This window comes from Pithys albifrons, chromosome 1 (genome assembly GCF_047495875.1).
Source record: "Pithys albifrons albifrons isolate INPA30051 chromosome 1, PitAlb_v1, whole genome shotgun sequence".
Classification (NCBI taxonomy): domain Eukaryota; kingdom Metazoa; phylum Chordata; class Aves; order Passeriformes; family Thamnophilidae; genus Pithys; species Pithys albifrons.
Window position 1 is genome coordinate 3197829 of NC_092458.1, and position 25173 is coordinate 3223001.

A 25173-nucleotide genomic window follows, 5' to 3' on the forward strand; every position below is an offset into this window, starting at 1 on the left:
CAGGGTCAACCCTTCAGCAGGAGTATTGCTCAAGGTTACTGCTTGAGGCACAATAGATTCTCAGTAAGTGGTTAATAGCATGCTAAATTTTGAAATCTTGGCAAAGTGACGTAAAAGATTAATTGCACACATTTAAACCATCAGAAATAAATCATTGACTAAGTCTGGAACCCAGCCTCCTCTCTAAGTAGGACTTTAGAAAAAATGAGGTCCTTTCTGAACCTCATGACTCAACAGTAGGGTCTCCCTGGCAGGTCTCTGACCCTGTCCTCTATGCTGTAAATAATCCTGTGTACCTTGCCACTGAATTTTTTTAAACCACTGTTGCACTTTGCATTGAACTTTGATATATCAATAAAGTGTATTATTACTTCTCTCTTATGAGTGGTGTTAGACTTCATCCATCCATGACAGCAGTACTCTCTGCTGTCTTCATTAACAATCAGAGTAGCTGAAATGATGAGTAATACTGTAAAAATTATCTAAAAAGGGGAAGATATAAAGTCTCAGTCTAAGGTGAGGAAAAACAGGTGATAATTTACTTTTCTTCTACAGTGACAACACAGGCCTGCGTGCAAGACTTCAAGATATAATGTTAAACCCTTCCTGTTGTTACTAGCTAAACTACAAAGCTGACATCTTTCAGGAAGGACTCCTAGAGCTTGTCATACTTTGGGTGTGCACTTTAAAACAAACCAATAAATCATAACTCAGGAACTGACTTGGTGATGGCCATGTCCTGCATTTCAGGGTATGTTTGACCCTGTGCCAGTGACACATCTCATATTGCAGAAGGACAATCTCTGGTTAGTTATTGAGAGTAAGCTACATGTAGGTCAGGTGGATTCTTATGAATGTACAGTCTCTGTATCTGCAGTGCATAGATTTGGTTTACAGTTCATGGTAAGCCACATAGATCTATTAGTACTTGACAACCTAACACTTCATGTCACTCTCCCAGGATTCCACATGCTAGCACTTCACATTTGCTCTGCATTGACTAGTAGGAGCTGTGTACTGAATAGGCAGCTGCTGAGAAATGGTGAGCTCTGTGTTACCTGGACTTAAGTGAAAGGATGCAATGAAGATAAGATCAGGATCTCACAGTCCACAGGAAGCTCTTGTGAGTGCTTTGCAGTTCTGTCCACATAGTATATCAATACAATGATCAGTGAAGCACCACTTGCCTTTTAGCTTCAGTCCTATTCTGATGTTGCTCGTTCCACACTTAGTCTCATTAGACAAGTTTACTGACTGTAAGAAGGCCAAAAAGAGGCAAATTCAACCTACCAGAAAAAAATATAAAAAGTTCACACAGCCTATCAAGCTTCTGTATACTTTGTATGTGTAGTAAAATAATTTAAATGAACTCCACTTTTGAATTCAAAGTGTTGCAGCTAAAAGTAGCAGTGGTATAGTACAAATTTAAAATATCATAAATCTGATTTACCCTGATTTACTAAACTTTTAGATCACTGTACTTTGAATACTGAATTTCAAGGTTGTTATATCTTCAGATTCCTGTCTTTGTTTATACAGTTAAATTTTTCTCATACTGCCTGAATGTCAGAATTTTTTATTCAGTCCTCTTGTAAGAAATTTAATGTAGCTTTTAACTAAACTGGTTGTGCTTTCTTCATGACTGTCAACAGAGAAGAAATTCTTCAGACAGGAAAACATAATCTGTGGAACTGCCTATGATTATGGCATTTTTCTCCTTCCTTTTTTTCCACTGTCACAAAATGGACACAAATAGGACTCTTTCAGTTTCTTCTCTCACTAGAAACTAGTGCTTAAAAGATGTTGAGCCATGGCTGAGAGTTTCTGGTGGTTTCGTATCTAATCACTAGATAGACCTATCACCCTTCAATTTCCTCCATTCATCTTAATGCAGTCAAAACAACTACCCTTTCTTATATAGAATATTATAAACAATTTCCCCAATTCCTACAGCTATAGAACTCAATAAACATAGATGTGTTTATCATAGGGTTCAGTGCCAACAGCAAGGACCCAGTTTGGTGCAGCCCAGAGTGTTGGCAGTAAGCCAGCCCCATTTCCAGACCCCATCATCTACCTGTCTGAGTGGTATCGACTCATATCCTCTTTGTTTGGGGCCTGCTTAGAACTAACTTGAAACTGTCTAGACATTTCTTTTGGGAAGAAGGTTGTTATGCTTCAGTAGCTCTTACCCATATTCTTGGCTCTTTCTTCCTCCCATCAAACAGCATCACAAGCTGCAGGGTCAGAGTCTGTAGGAAGGTGCCTTGCTCACTTCCCACCTGTTTTAGACTCTAAGGCAATATCTCATTTACCTTAAAAGGAAAGAAAAAAAAGAGAGAAAGAAGTATAAATACTATTCAATAAAAAGGAAAAATCCAAGACATTCAAAAGGAAAAAAAAACATGCTTTGGTACATCAACCTGTAAAAGACCTCTCCCCTAAAACATGCATTTCCTGGGGCAATGCAAGAAATTTGTAGTGTCTTTTGAAAACATGGCACAGAGTTATCCTATTTAACTACTGTGCTGGTTTAAAGGCGAACCAGCAGGGGAAATGAACTCACCACGAGAGAGATTATAAGTCAGAGCTAAAATTTAATAATAATATTACAATAAATACACTGACACAAAAGGGAAATTGCTTTCAGCTCACAAAACCCAGCAGTATAACCCAGTGTCCTGGGGCACAAACCCAAGGGGGTTTGTTTGCCCTTGTGCTGAGACCCCTGTGGCTCCCCCAAGTCCAGAGCAAAAGGAAGTGAAAAACCTGTTGGTGCAGGCGAGGGCTGTGGTCTGGGTGAGAGCGGTGATCTCCTCCTGTCAAGGTCCTGCTGCTCCTCTGGATCCGACAAGAAGTTCCCGAAGTCTTCTTGCCCACCACTTATGTACCCTCAGGGAGCACCCAGTCCCTCCCCCTGGGCGGGGACTCACACAATGGGTGATTAACTCTGGGAGCCAGGGGGTATTGAACTGTTGATGGCCCATTAGCAGCTCCGCCCCCTCAGGCTGAGTGTGAAGGTGATAATGACTCCCTGGGCAGCTGCTGCAAATGGCCCATTGTCCTTGGGAAATGAATAGAGGGGGTAGAATACACAGTTTTGATCACCCCCACACAGTGTCAACTGGTCCCTCCTGCTCAACTAGGACAACTACCTGTGAGATTCAGAACAGCAATATGGAAAATGTGAGATAATTTTCAAGGGCTTGATCCTGACCTTCGGTACAGCAGTTGAGCATTGCTTACGGCTGTTTAAAATCAGCTTCTGACTGCATATGCCCTCAAAATGTGGGAGGCAAATCAGGAAAAACTTTGGCTGTGCATATCAGCACAAAAGGTGATGACATTTTATTCAGGAATTGCTGCAAGAGATTTTCCCTTTTTCTGTTTTGTGAGAAATGTGATGTTCTCTTTAAATTTATGATGCCAACACAGAGCAATAATGCCACCACAGCAAAAATGTAAGAACAGATTTTGTAAAGAAAACAAACCCAACCAGCCAAATGAACAATGCCTACAAAATACACTATCTCTCAAATCCACTCTCATTTTATTAATTTTCTCCTCAACCTTTTTTGGAGATGCTGGTTAGGATTTTTTTAACTCAATGCTCAGTTGTGGTACCACTGACCTTCACAGAGGTCCATATTTTCAGAACAATAGTTTTTAAATGACTCATAAGAATAGTTTGGAGGCATAGCAGATTTATTCATATGCCTGAACATTCTTTTTGTTTCCAACTCTATTGACTCAAAGAATTAAAAAAAATATGTTTTTCCTATGTGTGGCAAACATTCCACAGTATCTGATATAGTGGAAGAAATATAAGAGAGAAGGAAAAAGAATGAGCAAAAAGAGCAGTGAAACAGGATGGATTCAGATAAGTAACACTAATAAAATACCTAAGAAAAAAAAAAGGCAGTGGGATGAACAGAATGAAGAGAAGAACAAATGGTGTACTGACACAAGGTAAGCAATGGAGTTAAAAATCTGATAAGGGAACAGAGGTGACAGAAATACAAAAGAAAAAAGAAAGAATTAAGTAAAAATAATCACAGAGGAGAAGGAGAAATCCAAGTATGTCTTTCTTCATTTGTAACACAAGCAGTACTTTTCCATTTAGTTGGATGGGAATGAGATAAGACTCCTAATGACAAGTAAAGAAATAGACAGTTTTCTTGAAGATAAAGGAATGATAAGAAAATGTTCCTAGAGAAAAATAATAAGAATTAATTCAACATTTTGAAGATGAAATGTACTCTACACATAATATGTATTATTATTAGGAATTGTAACATTCACAGAGATTGGAAAAGAGAATTTATCACTCTAGTTTAACAACTTACAATGATTTCTATTTCTCTCATAGGAAAAGGTCTCTGAAGGAGTGCTGAAGCCAAAATCACAGCTTACAGTCCTGTCTCTTGTAAATTTTTACCTTTTGTCTCTTCTTTCCTCCCCCTGCCCCTAATAAAATGAACTGGAAACAGGTCTCAGTCTTTGGAGTTCCCCTGGTTTGTTGATTAACAGGATATGTGACATTTTCATGTTCCCAAAATATGCTCAGAGGGCACAGGAGAAATGCTTGCCTCTCTACATCTCAGTAACAAAACTGGAAAAATATCAGATCCCTGACATGCCTATAGGGATCAAAATATTTTTATTATTAGTTTCCTATACAACAATATGGCACATAACAGTGATGAGGGAAAGGCATTTCATTACTGTCAAGACTGTGTGTCTTTTATGTGCACTCTTAAGTCTCAGTGGTCCAAACAGAAGGTTCAAAACGCACCCTGGCACAACCCTCCCACTGACTCATGGATGTATTTCTGCATGTATATTTATTTGTATTTTGATATTTTCTATATTTACACATATGTCAAAATTATGTCCTTCCCTTCCCATTGACTTTACCTCTCCCTAATCACAGTTGCCTAATTTTTATCACTTCCAACTACTTTCTTTCTTAAAGGATCAGAGACCACAAAAATGACTGGATGATAAAGATAAATAACCACACCAGGAAAAACATGACACCAATAATTTGAGAGGTCCTGCAGGAAAGAAATGGACATCATCTGAAAGGGCAAAAATACAGAAGGCAGCAGAGCCTGAGTTGCAGAAGCAGGCAGAGAAAACAAAGATGAGTCTGCATCACACTCCTTGGCTGACAAGATTGAATATGATCTGAGTTGAATGACAACACCATTAAATGAGGTGCTGCTGCTGCAGCAAAGAAGCAAAATGTTGTGTGAACATGTTTCGATGGCAGGGACAGGGAGGAATGCCTGGATTTCTCAAATGTATTAGAAACAGCAGCAGGATTTAATGACAATACTGAGTGGAAAAGAAATGAAGAAAGAAGTTTAAAAAAAAGCACCAACTTTATGACACTGATGACTATAGGAGATGAGAGAGTTGCCAATGGTGACAAACAAAGCAGAGGATTTATGTGAAAAACATGAAAGTTAGCCTCTAGAAAAATGTGAAGTATCAGCAAAATCTGAGAAAGATCTTTATTGGATGATTCACCTTGCAGAGGATCTTCTAAATGTTGCAGTATCTAACTTGAAGTCCTCAGCTTCAAAGGACTTTAGACACCTACGGACCTGAGTTTTGCATAATTCCCTGAGCAACTAACAAAACTGTAAATTGATTAAATTTGGTTTAATCTGTGGGACTTTCTGGGAGCTGAGTGAATGGATGAAGAGAAAACAACATCACATAAGCTTGAACTTGAGAAAGTTTAGTCTCGTGCTGAAAGCAATCACTTTAAAGTAGCTCTCACTGTTTTCGGTACATTTTTGTCTAATGTAGAGGTTACACACTCCTTAGTGACTCAGTTTTTCTGTGTTCCATGTGTTCCTTCTTGGCTTCCAGCAGCCACTATTTCTCTATGAACTGCTGTTCCATGATAGGAGAGGAAAGTAGTTATGTGGGAACGTCTCAACATGGCATTTGCCTTTATTCAAGACTCATTTGTGAGTGGGAATTTGAGTTAGCTCCCATGTAATGAAGACATTGAATGTGATTGGTGCTCTGGGCTCTGATCCCTTTCATAATTTGCAGGAGAGGTATGAAAACAGTGTAAAATACTGCAATTCTTCCCAGGGAAGATTCCTCTTGAGCAGAAAATGTGGAAATAGTAACTCTGTGAAATCAGAAATTTTAATGACTCCTTCTGCCTCAGTTTGCCATTTGAATAAATAAAAAAGAAAGAATGCTAATTTACCTGCACTGTAGGGATACTGTGGGAGGTGACCTACTTCAGGTTTTTCTTTATAATTTTTAAACAGTGTTATTTTGCTAGATTGAGAACACTTGTGAACACTTGTAACCATGGGATTGAATTCACAATTGTGAGGGATCTTTTGTTTAACAAACTCACTCTGAGAGCGTTTGTATCACCTTTGCTGGTTTCAAGTACCTTAGTGAAGATTCCAGATGAAATATTTGCCTTCACCCGAATAAAAGATCCTTCTTCTCTAAATGTTAGCTTACAATCTACAGCATAACAAAAGTAATAGCAGCAGTAGTGACAACAATGATAGTGGCAATAAATAATATCATTATAGTAAGGATGCACTCTGGGTTCGGTGACTAAGAATCTTCCCATTGATTTCATTAGATGCCACATACAAGACCAAGTCATCTAGACTTAACCTCCTTGACTGGAACTTTGTATAAAACTCTGTGTAGAACTGTTGATGTCTCTGTAGCAGCAGGAACTCACAAAATACAACTTTCAAGGTGAAATGACCTCCAAAGACACTAAAAGCCCATGAATCAATTGAGATATTAGTTTTGTGGCACATTGCAGTTTTCCCCCAGCCATTCCCTGATAACTCAGTGTTCCATAGGTGATAATTACTAATTTCTCTTTTTGTCCCACAGGAGCTGATGACCTTATCTCTCTTCTTTTTCTAACATCCCTTTTTTCCTGAATGGTGCCATCCACATTTTTCTTTCAGATTGTCTAACTGAGTAACATAATCAAATTAAACCCAGAGCAGTTATTTCCAGTCCAGAACTGCTTTGAAATTGGTATTTCAGACCTAAAAATTATCTATTATCTTCCTCTGATTATTTTCTAGAAATTTAGCCTGTGGTGGTTTCAAAATCAGTTATCATCTTTCTAAAAAATACTTGACTTATTAAAGTCATTATCACCCCAACTCTATAAAACAAGAATAAAAATAGAAGGCATATGTATCCATATTTCAAACTGTATTCTGAGGTATTTCGAAATGTTTTCTCTAGTTCTAGTTGCAGTCTGAGGAGTCTTATTTCAGAGAAAAATAGAAAGGTCCTGATCTGTAACTAGGCACACTTTATACAATGCTGACCAAAAAAAAAGAAAAAAAAAGAGGAAAAAGAGGAAATACCTGAGGATGGTCAGTTAAGGCATCAATTTTCAGCTGAAACCTTAAAAACTCTGTAACTGGTGGGGTTTTTTTCCTATAGACTAGTAGAGTTGTAGAAAACAATAATTAGAATGTATATCTAACACAAAAATGTAATCAGACCCTATTTAAATCAAAGGAGTACTTCTGATTTAGGTCTGCTTGCACAAATGTAGGTATCATCTTATTATACTCTGTAATGATATTTATTGTGACCTGAAACAAACATTTTTGAAATTGTCTTCTCTACGAACAGAAGGAACAATGAGAAAGTAGGGAAATGTAAGTCTAGTAAAGGAAAACCATTTTTTGAACAAGCAACTGATTGTTTGTTAGTTTATTTTCTTTAAATCACAAAGTTTTTGGCTTTTTTTTTTTCCTACTATCATAAATCAAATTCTGACTTAGTAAATGATCTAGCTTCCAAGCTATGACATTTATGTTATTGGTTGTCTTGGTTTCCAGGAAATATTCTTTCTCTGCTGTTCCTCAGGAAAGTTAAGGAACAGCAAAAAGAGCAGGCACAGTTACACTTTCTTACACCAGAACCTACCCCTGTAGCTCATGGAAAGCACCTGGTTTGAAGGAAATCTCTGGGAGCAGCATTGGCTCCAGGGGAGGAATTGCCCAGACCCTGTTTATTCCCTGGGCTTGGTGACAGTTCGTGGCAGCTTGGCAGTGCTGCCATCCTGGCGGTTTCTGCTGTCAGCAGATCTCTGAACACTGAAATACAGCCCTGTGATTACTCTCATTATATCTATTGTCCCAGATCCATCCAGCTCAACACAGGAGTAGAGAAAAAAAGACACTAATTACTCTCTACTTATGACTGTTGTGGGGTAACAATTTCTTTCATATAAGAAGTCATCTGAGGAAAACTGGTGAAAGTTTGATAATACAAAATATCGACTTCTTAGCAAATAAAATGTGTCTCATTCAGATCTTTAAAGAGCAAAATTAGCACGAGCAGACTCTCCACCGTGGGTCTGCATGCCAGCTCCATTTGTTTATTTTTCTGGGACAATTGAATATCCACTAACCCCACTTTTGAAACACATTTTATTTGGGGACAGATTTTAGATCACAGACATCATAACAATTTTTCCATTGTACCATGAATGACAAGTATGGGCTCAATATGCTAAAAAGCAGTTCAGATACAGGTAAGTCCACGTATGTCAGCTAAGTAATGATTCCCTTTTCTCTTTTAAATTTATTTACATTATTGAAAGAAAGAGATTGTAATGTTGAGATATGGGCATGTGAAAAACATGCAATGGTGAATGATTTTACAGACAAGCAATTAATCTGTAGTAACAGCCCTGGGCAGACTCCTCTCACACAATGTCCTACAGGGTACCAAATGTTGTTTTCACTCAAAAGCAAGAAACAGCATGAATTGGAATTTGCCAATGAATAATTTTGCAAATGACCTCCCTCTGTAAATTCATTTTCTATCTTGCTTTTATGGTAGGTTGTTCATCAATTCACATACTAAAGCCTGACTCCAAATGAATCTCCACATCTTCACCTCTCTTAGCAACACAAGTTGCTTACACTGGGAAAGTTTGTATAATAAAGTGGGCAAGTTGTATTAGTAGGAAGCACTGGTATACTGGTATAACTGCATTTACACTGGGATTGTAGCACTATATTACTAACCCCTTTCATGTTGCAATCAATGCAGGCTACTGGAAAAATTGTCCATCGATTGGCTCTAATATATATGCTAATGCACAATGGAAAAGTGCCCCACCTCTGCTTAAAATGATAGAATACTATGCAGGACAGATCACCTCTCCAAGCAAAAACATCAGCATTTGGCTTTTGAGTGGCCCCATGATTACTAGAATAAAAATGCATTGAAGTTAATTTGCACCTTGTCACCTTCATAGAATCGACTGCTTGTATCTTACAAGTGCCAAAATTTTTTGAAGATTAAATGCATACCAATTTCCTTAAATGAACAAACACCTAAAACCCAGTCCTTTTTCCTCACTGAAAAGCAAACAAAGTAAATAATTTTCTTTATTATTTGAGGGGTGAGTAACTGACTGGTTCCTTTCAGATTATTTGAAATTTAAACAAAGTTTTACTTTATATGGTCAAGTACCAAAAATGTAGTGATAGGCCCTGATCTTTTGCTAGTCTAGCACAATCCCCTCAAATGCAGAATTATAATGCTTTTGAGTACCATGAAAAATCCAGAGCTGCAAAATGATAAAAAAGCAGTACTCTTATATTGCCTATTGCCTATTTATACCAAGAGGAGAAGTTGCTGTCATTACTAGTGTTATGGGTTTGGCCAGATGGGCCTAAATTTCGGTTTTAAAGATCAGCTAGGCCTGGGATTGTCAGCTGATTGTCAGCTGATTTGAGCTGGGCTGAGCTAGCTAACAGCTGACTTCTTCCAGCCAATAATATTGTATTCCATACCATATTGCATCATCTCAAAGGGTGTAAAATCCAGTGTGTAGGAGTGGCTTGGTCAGTTCCATCATGGCTGCACTAAGAGGAGGAATCCAGCAGCTCCTCTACTATGCTGGGCCCTGCTCCTGTTGCCTCTGCTTGCATTTTGTTTGCATTCAGGGAAGTAGAAATATTTTGTTATACTTTCTCTTTCTTGCAGGGTGTCTTTTAGAGTGCTTATGAATCTAGAGTAATGGGCTTTGTATTAATTGGGGAGTGGGGAGTTATTTCTTGTTATATATAACTTGTGTAAATGTGTGTTATATTGTAGTTCTCTCTTAATTTTCTCTTTTCTATATAAATACATGTAGTTAGTTTGAGCATAAACCTGGTTTGAGGGGTTTTTTTCCTCTCCCTCTTCTTTTTCCCTTGGCTGGTTGGGGGGAGGAGGAACCCTCTTCACGCTGTCCTGGACAGTTGGCATTTTGCCAGCTCAACCCAAGACAACTAGTGACAAATATTTATTGTATGAAGATATGTCAAGGGTAAAGAGAAGTGCCTTGGAGTGCCACCCTTAGTGTAGTTCCCATAGGGAAGAGGAATGATCATTTACACCCACGCTGAATAACCGTAAAGAGTTCTCACTTTCCTGCCCTGGGTGAAGCTGATCTCCAGCCTCCCACAGATTGGTTTAGCAGGAGTTGGTCCTCTAAGAAGACAGATGCATTACAAGAAGCCAGGCAGAAGCCAAAAGTCATTGGCAGTGGCAAGTACTTAGCACCTTGGGCAATCAGGCCAGAAGGCGTTTTCTTAATCTTCCTACAAGTGGATTAAGAAAGAAAGAGACCGTGAATAGTTCAAAGCTTTTAGAGGAACTGCTGTACTTTTGTCACTTTTTCAGCTCTGTGCTCTCTCTCACCTTGAATTTCTGACATCTTTTCTAACTAAAAAAAAAAAAAATAAGAGAAACAACCTGCCCTGTAGCTTGTCTCTCTAGTTTAATTAAAAGCTTTATTTCAGCTTTGTACAGACTGTGTGCTTAATGAGAGCAATTTCAGCAAAGAAGAATATTGTCTGCCATGCCAGCAGTCATCTTCAGGTCAACAACAGAGGTATGGTCCAGCAGAGGAACAAGGACAAGTGAGATTACTTTCCAACTCCAGTCACTCAAATCTTCTGTTTCAATGTCATATTTATTTCTTTTCTTCTTTCTCCCCTTCTGTACAGGATGAAATCCTTTGCTTTCCCCTTTTTTTTACATTTTTCTATATAAATGAATCCTTCCATCATCACTGCTCAACAGGCTTCACTCAGCATGAAAAAGTTACAGCGGTTAAGTGGAATTACTTCTTCAAATTCTTCCAAATGGCTTGTACTGGTCTTTGATGACTCTACAGGGGTATGTGAGCCATACTCACCATAATTCTACCTTTCAAAGGTGCCTTTTGTTCTTTTGTGTCTCTGAAGGTTTAAAACTAAATTAACAAGATAAAAAAACCCCACAAAACTTTCAACTGTCTTAGCATTCCAAATTCCAATCAATCCTAATAGAATCCAACTGACACGAGACAATGACCCATATGGTCTGTATGTGTTAAGAATATCTGCAATATTTGCAACAATAATATCACAAATGCCAATGACAGTTCTACATTTCAGCCCATCATCTTCAATCTTTGCTCCACTGTAGCTCCATTTTTTTCTTGGTCCATGCCAAAGTGCTCATTTTGCCATTCCTAAAGCAGGATGCCAAATATCATGGACATATTTTCTCACTCATAAGCACTCAATATTTATAGCTAGCTTTCAATGGGAAGCTCAGTATAAAATGGTTACTTTTTTTTGTCTCAAACCTGTTTGCTTTCTTACTTTTAAAAGTGAAAATTTGGCCTCAATTACACAAAGTAGTTTGGATAGCATTTCTCTTCAGATCGACCTTCTTTCTATTATGCACAAAGCTAAATGGAAGAAGCATTTTGCAATATATAATAGAATTTAGAACAGGTTCAAATAGATTAAAAATAAGTAATTTTTATGGACTAAAAATCAGTAAAATGTTAGTTATGCAAGTCTTTCTTTAGTACTCTATTCAAAAACCACCTAGACATGGTCCTGAGCAGAGGGGTTGGACCAGATGGTCTCCAAAGGTTCCTTTCTACATCAACCGTCTTGTGATTCTGTAGTTTTGTCTTGTCCCTAAAGGCATTGCAAACATGTGGCACTTCATCCTATAAACTCAAGAACTAAAGGCTCTTTCTTGATTTATCTAGATGAAACAGGCATGGATGGAGGACACCAAGGTTCAGCATCCTGGTCTGAATGAATTAATTAATCCAAAATGTCAAACTGTAGGTTTCCTCTCTTACCACTAAGCTACTGCCTACTGTCGAAGTGTCGACTGGTGGGTATTTGGGCTGAAGGGAATTCCAGGAGTTCAGACATCAAGCTAGGAATATTTTCCAACACTTTGAAAACAGCTAGCTTGTTTTTGACACACCATCATGTTCTGATTAAAGATTTATTCAATATTTCCTATTTGCCTCCAAAGCTACACAGTTGGCACTTAGAGGATAATCATATTAGGAGATTGTTCTATATCTTACATGGTGTTGTTTCAGTTTCAATATCTCCAAGTGAGCAAATCCCTATTTCCTTTCTTGTCTCTTGTCTGTCCACAACAGTTTTAATCTAGGAATTGGAACACAATTCTCTTGTCATATAGATCTCTTCAGGGTCATGAGATTTACAACTGTGAGAGCCTCTCACCTCCCTAATGAACTGCTAGTAATGTTTCTATGTTTTCCCAGAAAGATGTACACATTTTGTGAGATGGAGTAGGGTTGAGGAAACTATTGAAATCTTCTCCCATCAGCCCCTGATTGGCATTGCTGGCATAATCAAATGGCCATGGTTCACTTTTTCCCTCTCTACAACAATATCTTGGACCCAATATCTTTATTTTCTGGAGGAAAGTTTTAATAAACAGGGTATCTGATCCTCATTAACTGAACCCCTAGAAGTCAGCTGGAGAACAGTAAAGGAAGGTGGCAAGACCAATGGAGTTGATGTAGGTCTCCCAGGGAGGTCCACGTGGGGACACTGATTCTGTGCACACATAGAAGCTGATATAATCAGTGACGAATAAAGGCTGGTAATAACAATTATAATTCCATTTGGTACTATTTGGCTCAGGTGCAGTAATTTTTAGCTTCACAAAACAATTGCAAATTATTTCATTTAATTAAGTGGTGAAAAAGAACCGTGCATAAAATGAAGCTGTGTGCAGAATGTGGTGTGTTTGGAGTGCTGCCTACAATCACAGGCAGGTTCAGTTCAAGACAAATCATATTGAAAAATCATTCTGACAGATCAGATACTCCTCACAGTTCTTGAGGAGATAGAAATTACTTTTGAAATTGAAAAAAACCCATTTTTTTTTCTCTCTTTGCAACATAATTAGTTACTCTCAGCACATAATCAGTCTAAAAGCTTGTTTGAATTCAAGGAGATGTGCCTTGGCTCTGCATCAGGAAAGATTTCTTACTCCCAAACAGTCCCCATTGCTCCTCCCCTGCTGGAAGGAAAAAGTAAAGCAGTCTTCTCACTGACTTCTTTCTGTCTCTACAGCCAATTATTTCCCATAAACCTGCAGACAATTGTTCTGTCCCTTTTCTCTCCTCCCTCTATTTGCTTTCATTCTGAACCATATTTAACACATGAATTACACAAAAAGCCCGGCAAAGGCGGACGAAAATCACACAGCTGTGGGGCTGCTTCAAAGTCCTGGGTCTACTCTCATCAATGGTGCAGACTCCCTGCACCATGTGTGCTCCAAAAGGAATTTAGTTTTGGGAGAGGCAACGCAGCAGTTGTGTCAAAACAGTACTGCAGTGGGGCTAAGGCAGCCCCGCTCACCAGGGCAGGAATTCCTATCTCATTGTTAAGCTGCTTCTCTGACATACTTCTACCATCTCTGCTTGAGTTCCAACATGACTGCCCTTACAGGGAATTTCCAATGTAATCTCTGTGTGGGTATGCAAATGTCCTCAGTGGTCATAATGTCAATTACTGAAAATATATGTGTGTGCATATATATAATATGCATAAATTTGCACACATCTCATATGTACACTTACATGTACATACATATATATGTACTGATCACATTCACACACACATGCATATTCACATCCTCCCTGCCAGTTGCAGCGGCACAAGTAAACCAGCTCTCTCAGTGAGACAGTTTAACCATACATAACCTGTACAGAGGCATTTGCTTCATCAAGTGGGACAAGGAACGAAGGTAAATTTGCCAATTTGAGAACATCTTACTGCACTTAGTATATTAGATAAGCATTTTGTTCCACCTTCTCTTCTATGATGCAGCCAAGTTCTCATCGATTTGTACTTGGATGTGTCAGAGTTCATTTAAATAATGATATAGAAGGGGGAAAACTTTTCAGAGATGGGATTTAAAAGCATTTACAAGACAGAATCAAGGAGGAGATGTCAGTCAACAGGATCTTCTACAGGGAACAGTAATTCCTGTTTAAATGACACCTCCCGTAACTGTGAAAGAGAACACTTTACAGAGGAAAAGCTTTTCTACAGCGCAGAAAATCAGTTTTTAAAATTGAATCTAAGAAGTTAAGTGTTTTGGTCTAGAAAAGTACTTTGGTAATGTTTGAGGTTTACCTGACCTTTACTTGCTTAAGGGAAACTTTAACTGGAATAAGCACCAGTGTGCGTCACCATATATTATGAAATAAAAGCTTCCTTATATCCTTTCATTTGTTCTTCTGGATTAAACATTTATGAAAAAAATATCTGAGGTGTGATTTGTGTCTTGTTGCATGAAAGAGACTGCAGCTCAATTCATGCTTCATAAAGCTGCCAGATTTGTTAATAGAATCAGCAAATATAAGACCCTGGTATGTGCCAGCAGGTATTTTCTAGTAGCACAGGAATTTGAATGATAAATCCCAAAGAAATCCTCCTGTCCTGCAAATGGAGAAGATATTACAAATACGTGTGAAGACCTGTTACTTCCAGGAGAATGAGTGCAATACTCGGTGCTCGACCCATGCCAGATCTGATTAGCAAAACACTGGGAAAGGTTGTAGGACAGGAAACAAGTCTGCACAAGCCAGGGAATAGATTGGTGAACTAAGCAGTCTCTGACAACTTTTCTTTGAGATACCATCAAAAATCTACTGGAGATTACATGATACGGATTTAGAACAAGAATGTAATTTTAAAGACATTTTAGTGAAGAAAAATATTACAATAGGTTCTTTAAATACTGTCTATCTTTTTGGCCTGTGGATGAAATTTGAATGTAGGAAATAAAATTCTTCCATTAGACAAGAAGTATCTTTGAGACGAATGCTTTCTAAAAAGAAAAAAAAAATCAGATTTTACCTTTAATTTGAGGTATGAACCCTTGTTGAATCTAATATTGAAACGTAGAGGAAGACATTTATCATGTAATGTTTAGTAATTCTGAAGAATATGTGATAAAGTTTCAATATTTTATACTTATAGTTGCATATCATATCACTTATATTCTATGAAGATAAGTCGGGGGGGGTTATGTTTCATTACTTGGTGAAGGAATGAGAAGGGTGAGGTTTACATACAAGTGCTTGATGAAAATCGGATTGTACACATAAAAAATGCTGAAGATGCAAAAATATTTATGATGACTCCTGGTACTATAATTTTTTCAAGGTGTGACTGGTGTAACAGCCACCAAACCTAACAGGTAGAATCACAGCTGAAGGAACCACATTTCCATCTAAAGGACCAAAGCTCTCAGGTAGAGGGTAGGAATACAAGTCTGATAGTGGAAGCAAGGGGAAGAGCATCCTGCTATGTTTCTGCCATAAAAATCACTGCTAATATGCTTAGGTGCGAGTGGGAATGCTGCCTTTGCCCCAGGTTAACCTATGCTCCTACATCCAGCCTGCCTCCTGCTAGTACCTTGAAAGCCCTTATTCTTCTCCAAAGCACTCTAAACTAGCACATCTTGCCCATCAGAAGCTGCCTGCATGACCTGAGCTAGTTCAGACTCCTCACACCTCAAACACCATCCTGCCCTCTTCCCCAAATCCCTCACACATTCTGTGACACTGTCACCATTTGGGAAGCCCCCCTGTACCTGCTGGCCTGTATCAGACTTCAGTGCAACACATAATATCATGGGTGGCTGGGTGCTCTTGGGTATTTCATAAGAGCATACAGAGACACACATAGTCTGGGTAATACAGGATGTGTGCTAGCTCTGCTCTCACTGATGTGGTGAGGCTGCAGACCTGTCTCTGTTTTAGTATGCTCAGTGTCACAGCTTTCAATATTCTCTTATGCTTTTGAAAACTTTCAGTCATTGTCACGTGAAAGAGAGAAGGGAGACAGAAATGCAAAGATTTCCAGTCTTAACTGTATTAATTAAAAGTTATTAGCCGTAAGTGCTTCCAGACAATCAGATCCTTATGTACCAAATAGTGTCTGTCTTTTAACTGACAGCACAAAAGATGGAAGGGGTTCTGACCTCTGATGTGAAGCTTCACTTCAGCCAGGGAGAAATATTAGCAATAAGGGCCTCCAGAAAAATTAGAGCTTTGTGAACCCAGCATTGCCTGCCAAACTGCTGGACAGAACACAGGCTGGAAGGTATTCTAACCCCTGATATGAGGACCACACTTAAGCCGGGAGAAAAATTGTTAGCAATAAGCGCTTCTAGACAATCAGAGCCTTATGTTCCCCAACACTGTCAACTAACGGACAGCCCACAGATTGGAAGGGATTCTGATTTTGAAGTAGAGAAAAGCCAGAACCTAGGGGATTTTACTAAAAGCACCCAACTTTCCGGGGAGTTTCCAAGAGATAAGGTCTAATTTATGGAAGACATCTAACTCTCAGTGAAGTCATAATTAAAGGTCCATGTAGCGAACAGGTTAATCAAAAAAAAAAAGCCAGAGCACCATGTTTGGCAAGACCCACTGCAAGAATCTGCAAGAATCTGCAAGAATCAGCAAAATTAGACCGAGTTGAAAAGTTCATGAGGATGAAGAGCAAAAATACGACCACCACCAGATGAAGTAACAGGATCTCCTCTCATAATATTCCTCAAAATGGACAGCTCCGCCCCAACTCCGCCTGCTATGAATATTATGACTAGATATTGCAATATTATAATCGTGCATGAATATGTAGGTAAAAATATTGTAATCCCTCACTAGAAATGTATAAATACTGTAGCTTCTCACTGTAGATTTTGGGAGCTCTTTTGTCCGATACTAATCGGAGAGTTACCCCAACGTTGTCTTAATAAATACCTTGCTGTTTATTGACTAAAACTTTGTCTTTAAACAGTTTGTTCTGCCTTTTTAGGCATCAATTTCTAACATGAAGCCACACTTAATGCCAGAAAAGAACTTTTCTCACAACAGCTCCCAAAATAACTTTTATTAATACAAATATGTGACAGTTATTGTGGGTTCTGCTTTGCCGGTGATAACGTTCAGCTGCAAGATTGTGTTTAATTGATAATAAAAGATCCCAAAAAGAAACCAGCACAAAACATGTTCTACAGAGACAAACACACTAAACTCAAGTTACAATACAGCAATGTATCCCATTTTCACAACAGACAGAAACTAGCAACAAAGAACTACTAACTAAAAACACAGCCACCTCAAACTCTTATCCAGAACATAAGACAATAAAATATCTTGCACACCACTCTCCCTGTAACACAAAACAAAAGGGAAGAGCAGAGCTGCTTCTTATCAACATACGTGTTGAAAAAAGAAAGAAACTACATCTTGAAAGTGAAGCTGGTTACTATAGAGCAAAACAGACCTGGTCTTATAAAGTAAGAATAGCAAAAAGCAGTAATAGCAAAAAGCAATAACCAATATAAAGTAGCAAAGTGTGAAGCAAGTTACTGTTATTAGTATTAAGGTAGCAAAACACATTTAGTACAAGAAATGCTTATAAAGTAAGAATCAAAGTAAGAGAGGAAGAAAGTAAAGTTACAAAAATAAAGTTAGAAAAAATAGAAAGCACATGGTCTCCTCACCCCTACATTGTTCCAAGAGGAGCTGCAGCAGTTACCCTCACAGAGACATTGACATTTCTCTCTCTCCTCCTGGAGTTTAAACTCCAAACACTTTTTATACCTTTTTTTTTTCTTCCATGTGGTTTGTGTGGCTAAGTCAATCTATTGGAGGGTGAATGTGATGCAGATGCCTGAGGGGAGGTGGCTTCTTTGAGCAGTTATAGAAGGTATGACAGAGGGAGGCCATGTCATTCCTTAAACAACACTCCGCCCTACTTAATCTTATCAGTTTGAAAGCCTTTGTCCTCGGCTGGAGCACCCCTTCAGGGGCTGAGGCATCTCCTTCAACCCAGCAGGCCTTATCAGAGGGGCCATCACCCCACAGTCATGAAGAATATTAATTTTCATTTTCAGACTTTAGTGCAAGAGTCCAAGGCAGAGAGATTGAGAGGAGGAAGAGGAGGGAGAGGAAGGGCAGTGTGGAGCACGTGGAGCATTATATACAGTCGATCATTGTGTAATGTGCGACAATGTCCACTGCAGATGGAATAATAAGCTATAGCTCTGTGAGCACCTCCAAACCTTATGATAAGTTTATTCCTTCTTCGTGATGAACTGGCATAAGTACTTTGTACCAAGTTTGAAAATCCCATAGGACCTATTCACGGGACTTTTTTTTTCATGGTAAAAAAGAATTTTTATATAAATTCTACTGTAAGGATAGGGCTTATATACTCACCCATTTGGATCCTTTAACTTTGGAATTCCCCTGAATCACTGAAAGTGTGTTAAATATTTTTCAGTAATACTTTTCAAAATAAAAGTAAAATGGTCTGAAAAGGAGGGTTTGGAAAACCTCTCAGGAACATAGTCTGATTCTTGGGATGTCTTCCACAGGGCAAGGAGTTGCACTCAATGATCCTGATGTCTCCCTTTCAACTCAGAATATTCCATGATTCTATGAAGTTTACATGGTGGTACATTTTAGATCAAAACACTTACCCAAAAATTGACTACTGTTTCCTCTGCCATAAATTTTGTAGTCCAATCCTTCTAATTCTCCACGTTTTGAAATTAAAGGAGAATAAATAAAGTTATGGGGAAATAAACAAGAAAATAAAAAAGGAAATAAAAATCCAATAATAACTAGTTGGAAAAGTTTTAATTAAACAGTGTGGAAGTATTATTTTTAAATTACATTATTTCTTTTATGAAACCAAGATAAAATCTTTCTCCTTTAAAGGGAAAATCACAACAAATGGTAAAATTTTCAGCATGTTTGAAAAGTTGCTTTCCAGCAATGTAAACATTGATGAAAAAACTATAAACAGTTCTTATTCCATTGAAGTTTGTACCACTTAGCTTGAAGTACAACATGAATTTTACAGATTAGATGTAAATTTTCTAAAATAAACATTTCCTTTCATCTGTTTAGAATCTGACATTTTGCACTTGTGTGAGCTGTAGTAAAGAGAATTCCAAAAGAACTAATTTTATTCACCAACTAAATAGGCTTTTATCTTGTCCAGGTAATTTCCACAAAAAAACAGTCCCAGTCTTAATTAAACTCTTTGAGACTTTTTTATATTTAAAAAAAATTTATTGCTTTCCACTGAACAGTTTCAATTTCTCTAATATTATATTTAGTTTGGATAGCCAGAGCCAAATACAGGAATCAATGAGTGGTGGTACAATTTTATGTGAAGACATGGTAATTTCAGGATTATTTCTGTACTGCTGTTTAGACTTCTTGTAGATTGCCACGTGCATGACTGTGTTTTTACTGCCACAGCCACACTGGGTTGAGTTTCCTTTTGGATCTGAAATCGTCCTTTGAATTTACGTAAGGGTTAGTTAACTTAGACCCCAGCAGATATACTGGGGTATGCCAGTCTTTGTGTTGGTATTGAACTACAGCTGCCTCCATGCTCTGTACAAGATCTAGCCAAGCAAGCAGCTGAAGAGTTTCCCTACTGTTGCGTGGGTGGTTCACCTGGAACTGATGCTGTCTTGATTTCCAGTCCCTTTTCTAACTCAGGAACAGTGCTGCACATCTGTGATTACATCCCATCATTACCCTTCTACCCTGCTGAAATCTGGCATTCCCCCCCTACTTTGTTTTCTGTCTTTATCTTTTCCTAATCCTTGTCAGCACTGTATCTTTCATATCATAACAACTTACATTGCTTAAAAGCTTATTGTAATGTACTTTTTCAGAAGTTTGTGCATAAAATCTGATGACTCAGCGATTCAAACTGCTCTCTGAATGTTCAGGGTCCAGGAAACAACAAGGGAATCAGGAGATGAAAGTAATTTTGAGTTATGCCATTTAAATATAAAACTGACTGGACTGCTTGCTTACAGAAATCCTCTGCCTGCTGCAGGAAAGTCATGGGCTCTGAAACACGAAATGAAGTCTGAAGATTTTATTTAGACATGGGCATTAAGATTCCAAATTGCTGATCTCTTTTAAAAACAATTGAAAAAAATATCCCACCTAAATGTATAAAGTGGTTCTCTGTTTTTAGGGTTACAGGCGATAGTAAGGGCATGAGAACAGCATGGAAACTAAAGAAGGGAGGTGAAGCACAGTCCTCATACTGTCTAAGGCTTAGCTCCACAGATATTGGTGACTGACAGCCTTGGACAGGAGGAGATTTGTGGAAATACAATGGGAAATATGATTACTGCTGCATGCAGGCTGTAACTGACTGCCATGTGATAAACTCTTAATATATACATTATTATAGTGCTTTGGGGTCCAGTTGGGAGCCAACTTGTATTTCACTGTGTGTTGGTACAGAGAAAACATGTGTATTGAGATCTCTGTAGATTTGGGGCCAAACCCATCAGTTCTTCTTCCCGGGCACAGGAAGTGAGAGCTATTTACATTGCTGGGTACAGATGGAAACAGTGTCACCAGAAACCAGAGCGACAAATTAGGCTGATTAGGAAACAATTATCTTATTTCTTCATCCCATGTCAGAGAAACTGGCATTTTGGTAAAAATCCCAAACATTTAACAAATCCATCAGTAATTAAGGTGTACTTTACCATGCAATTATATCACCATATCATCTGAAAGTTGTAGTTCATGGACTTGAAAGTTTAGGTGTCTCTAAAGGAAGCAGTCCAATATTAAGCTGTCTTTCCCCAAATTACTGTAGTTTCCTTATCATGACAGTTTCTGAGACATTGTCAGCCCTGGGGTTGTACAACCAGAGTGTGTGAAGGAGAGAGAAACCCAACACAGAACAATTTGTTCTAGTAATACACTTGTCTTGCTTCTATTTATCATTCAAAGCAATTTAAAGTTTCTTTTAAGAACTGAAAATTATATTCATGTTTGTCCTAGTTCAGCAGGAGGGACCAGTTAACACTGTGTGTGAGGTGATCAAAGCTGTGTATTCTACCCCCTCTATTCATTCCCCAAGAACAATGGACCATTAGCAGCAGCTGCCCAGGGAGTCATTATCACCTTCACACCCAGCCTGAGGGGGCGGAGCTGCTAATGGGCCACCAACAGTTCAACACCCCCTGGCTCCCAGAGTTAATCACCCACTGTGTGAGTCCCCGCCCAGGGGGAGGGACTGGGTGCTCCCTGAGGGTACATAAGTGGTGGGTAAGAAGACTTCAGGAACTTCTCATCAGATCCAGAGGAGCAGCAGGACCTTGACTGGAGAAGATCACTGCTCTCGCCCAGACCACAGCCCTCGCCTGCACCAACAGGTTTTTCATTTCCTTTTGCTCTGGACTTGGGGGAGCCACAGTGGTCTCAGCACAAGGGCAAACAAACCCCCTTGGGTTTGTGCCCCAGGACACTGGGCTATACTGCTGGGTTTTTGTGAGTTGAAAGCAATTTCCCTTTTGTGTCAGTGTATTTATTGTAATATTATTATTAAATTTTAGGTCTGACTTATAATCTCTCTCGTGGTGAGTTCATTTCCCCTGGTGGTTCGCCTTTAAACCAGCACAATCTTTCTTTCCTTGTTCCTCTTCTTTTTAAAGTTAATTCTGAATGAGATCTTTTAATGCTTCAACTCTCCTCCCCAATTTTTTCCCCTAACTACCCTAAGTATTTATCAATGCAAACTACTAAATGAGAAAAATACAGAGATGGGTCCCAAAATAGCGTCTGCAGAGAAGAATGTACAGTAGCTGCAGCTTACATAGGCATACCCAAAGTAGTTCTAAACTTTGTACTTTTAGATGGTAATAACAGCTGCTTCAGTGGCTGAGACTTATTGAGCAGCTTTTATCATACCAGCAGAGCCCTTTGCTGCTGCTGCAAACTCACCCTTGTCCAGTGCTAAACTCACAATGAATATTCAATTGGACGCTGTGACTGCATTTCTAGGAGGTGCAATGGTACTTTTGGCTACAGCACAGGCATAACCAACAGAGATGATAAATCACTGCAAGTAGCAAAATCATCTGTAAGTTAAGAGCACAGAATGAAGCTGTTCTCACCTGCAAATTTCCATTACAAGGATGAGAGCTTTTCTAAAACATAATATTCTTGAAGGATAAAAAGACAGTGGTTCCCATGGTGATGAGGAAAAAGATATTGGAATGAAAATGTGGAAGTCTCTTGAAATAACTATGAAACAAATGATCAGTAAAGTTGATGAAATGGTAAGTAAACACAGAAGTATGGAAATGAAAAGAAAACTACTGAATCAAAAGAAAGGCACAATGTATGGGCTGTTCTGAGGATCAGGAAACTCATTTTTGTGGTTTTGTGGTGGTTAGATGACCCTTTTGTGTGGGAAAGCTATGTTAAATTTTAAATAAAAGGTATAAATTTTTTATTTTTATTGCTAGATATGCATGTATTTTACCATGAATTGTTTTGTTTTTAAAGAAGAAAGTTTAGTTTTACATTATTATAATATGATATGAAAGGCCTTTTTAAACAAGTTTTCAGAAATGCCCAGAGTTATAAATTCTTTTTGAAGGTTGTCAAATATATTGAGTCTGAATTTACATATGCAGGATTTCTAGAGATCATAGTGGTGGTATAAAGTTGAAGATCATTCTTATATTCTTGAATGTACTAAAATTTTCAGTATAGCAGGTCCAGACTAATTGTCTGTAAGCCGATATTTTGTTAACAGAATATTTCTGTAACATATTTCCCCCCTTTTTCCCAAGAAGTTAGTGCACATTAGGGACTTTATGCACATGGACTTTTAAAACAGTACTGCAGCGTGGCAAATCACCAGCTAATTTTTCAAATTTTTAGGCATATTCAGTCACCAGATTTGATGTTCAAACATCAAATTTGAGGCATAATGAAAGAACGAAAAATCATTCCGTGACTTTGCCAAAGAAATAAGACATGTGAAGCATAGATACAAAATTATTTGGTAGAAGAAAAATCTGTCTTTTAAAAGAAATGTAAAAATGCTTCCAGTGTGGGGAAGAATGTGACCTGAGAAAGAAACAACCGGAAACCAGAAGAAAAGAGCAACCTGAGATCATACATCCATCTCCTGAACCAGTCAAAAGATTCATGGAATTTTCCGGAGTTTGACGATATAAAAGAGATTTGGTAACAAGGCACATCTCTTCTTTGAGTCTCCAACCACCTGGTGAGAGCACCACAGGAGTTTGGGTTACCATGGGTGCTGTATTATGACTTTTAACTGAAGATGGATCAAACTGAACTCTCTCTGAAATATTATAAACTTCCTTGCTTGCCTTATTATTCCTTCTCTATGAAAAATCCACCCAGCTTTGTCTCAGACTCTCAGGTCCCAATGAATTTAGCCAGGCAGCCTTTATCATGTCTCCCTGCCTGTGTGTTCTCCAGCTTGTAGGATCTCATGCAATTCCAGAGAGAGAGCATTTAGAACTAAATCTATCAAATGACTTCACACAGGAAATAATCCATTTTATTCAATTTCCTTTGCCATGGATTTAGCTTGCACACTTGATATACAGAATCCTCATTTTGGTGTACTAAACAAGATCAAAGGTGACTCTAACTGTTCCAAATTCCTTTGAAAAGCTAATCTGAATCATTATGCTTTAGACAACTGCTCTCCTAATAGGCTTTTTTTTTTAATGAACCACTATTCACCATAGCACAAGATCTGCTCTACTCAAATAAACCTGAGCTTCTTAGAATTTTACAGCAGCTGCAATTAAATAAACACTGTCAGACCAAACTTTTCTGAAATGATGGAGCAGAGTATTTATATATATGTATAATTTGGTGGATTAGTTAAGAACATTTAAAGAAGTATTTTAAATCCAGGTATAATTATCTGTTGCCAACATGCAAAAACTGAATAAGGAACCTAATTCATTGTTCATTATTGCTACGAGCACTTTTGAGTTGATTGTTTTGTTCAAGCAGAAAAGAAGAAATAGTCTTATGAAATCATAGGACTGGATCCAGTGGAACTGAATTAAACAGAATTAAAAATGAAAGTGGATTGAAATCTTTAAGTTCTTTATCTTTCAGCAGATAGTGCTGCAGTTAGAGGCAGCATTAAGAACATTATTTTTTTCTGAAAATATCTCTGGGCAATAATAACTCTTCAGTAGTCTAAACATTGTATGTAGGTAGTAAAACATTCAAAGTATTGAAATGAAAATACTCATAAGGCTAGTGCTTCAAAAGACAAAAATCCATCTTCTGTAAGAGAGTCTGATTCCATTATCTGATTTTCTTTAAGAAAATATGTGGGTAAGCTTTCATGTTTATTTATAGCTGCTGCTTTCATTATATCTTGCTTTCTTATGTGCCATTTCATGCATTATATAGGAGCAAAAACGAAACAGGACACAGTGAAAATTAGGCTACAGGACATCCCTGAATTTCACCAAGTTAAATCTCCTGAATTTTTTGGAAAAGGTTATGCTTTCTGCTGCTAGTGAGAGAGGCATGGGCTGAGCTCGGCGGTACCCAGGAGCAGGCTGGGCTTCCCAGCAGCCAGGGAGGAGGAGAACACCAGTGCCCATCCTCCAGGGAGTGCATTGAAAAGGCAACATCCAGCGATTTCACAACCAACCAGTGCCTCTGTGGCATTAAATCAAGAGCCATGTCTGGAATATGACCATTTTTACATACACAAGGGAAGAAAGCACAGTGACTTTCACTCTCCTTATCTGGAGAGCCCAAAAGTATTACTGCATGTTGTCTGCTGGACAGAATTTCCAGTTGCAGGTAGTTGATGTTCCTTTGACATGCCATTGGTACAGTGCTATTGCCAGGATGCCTTACTAGGTTAACACCACTGGATATAATTGATCAATTCATATATCCTCTTTAAAAGTCTAGGGACA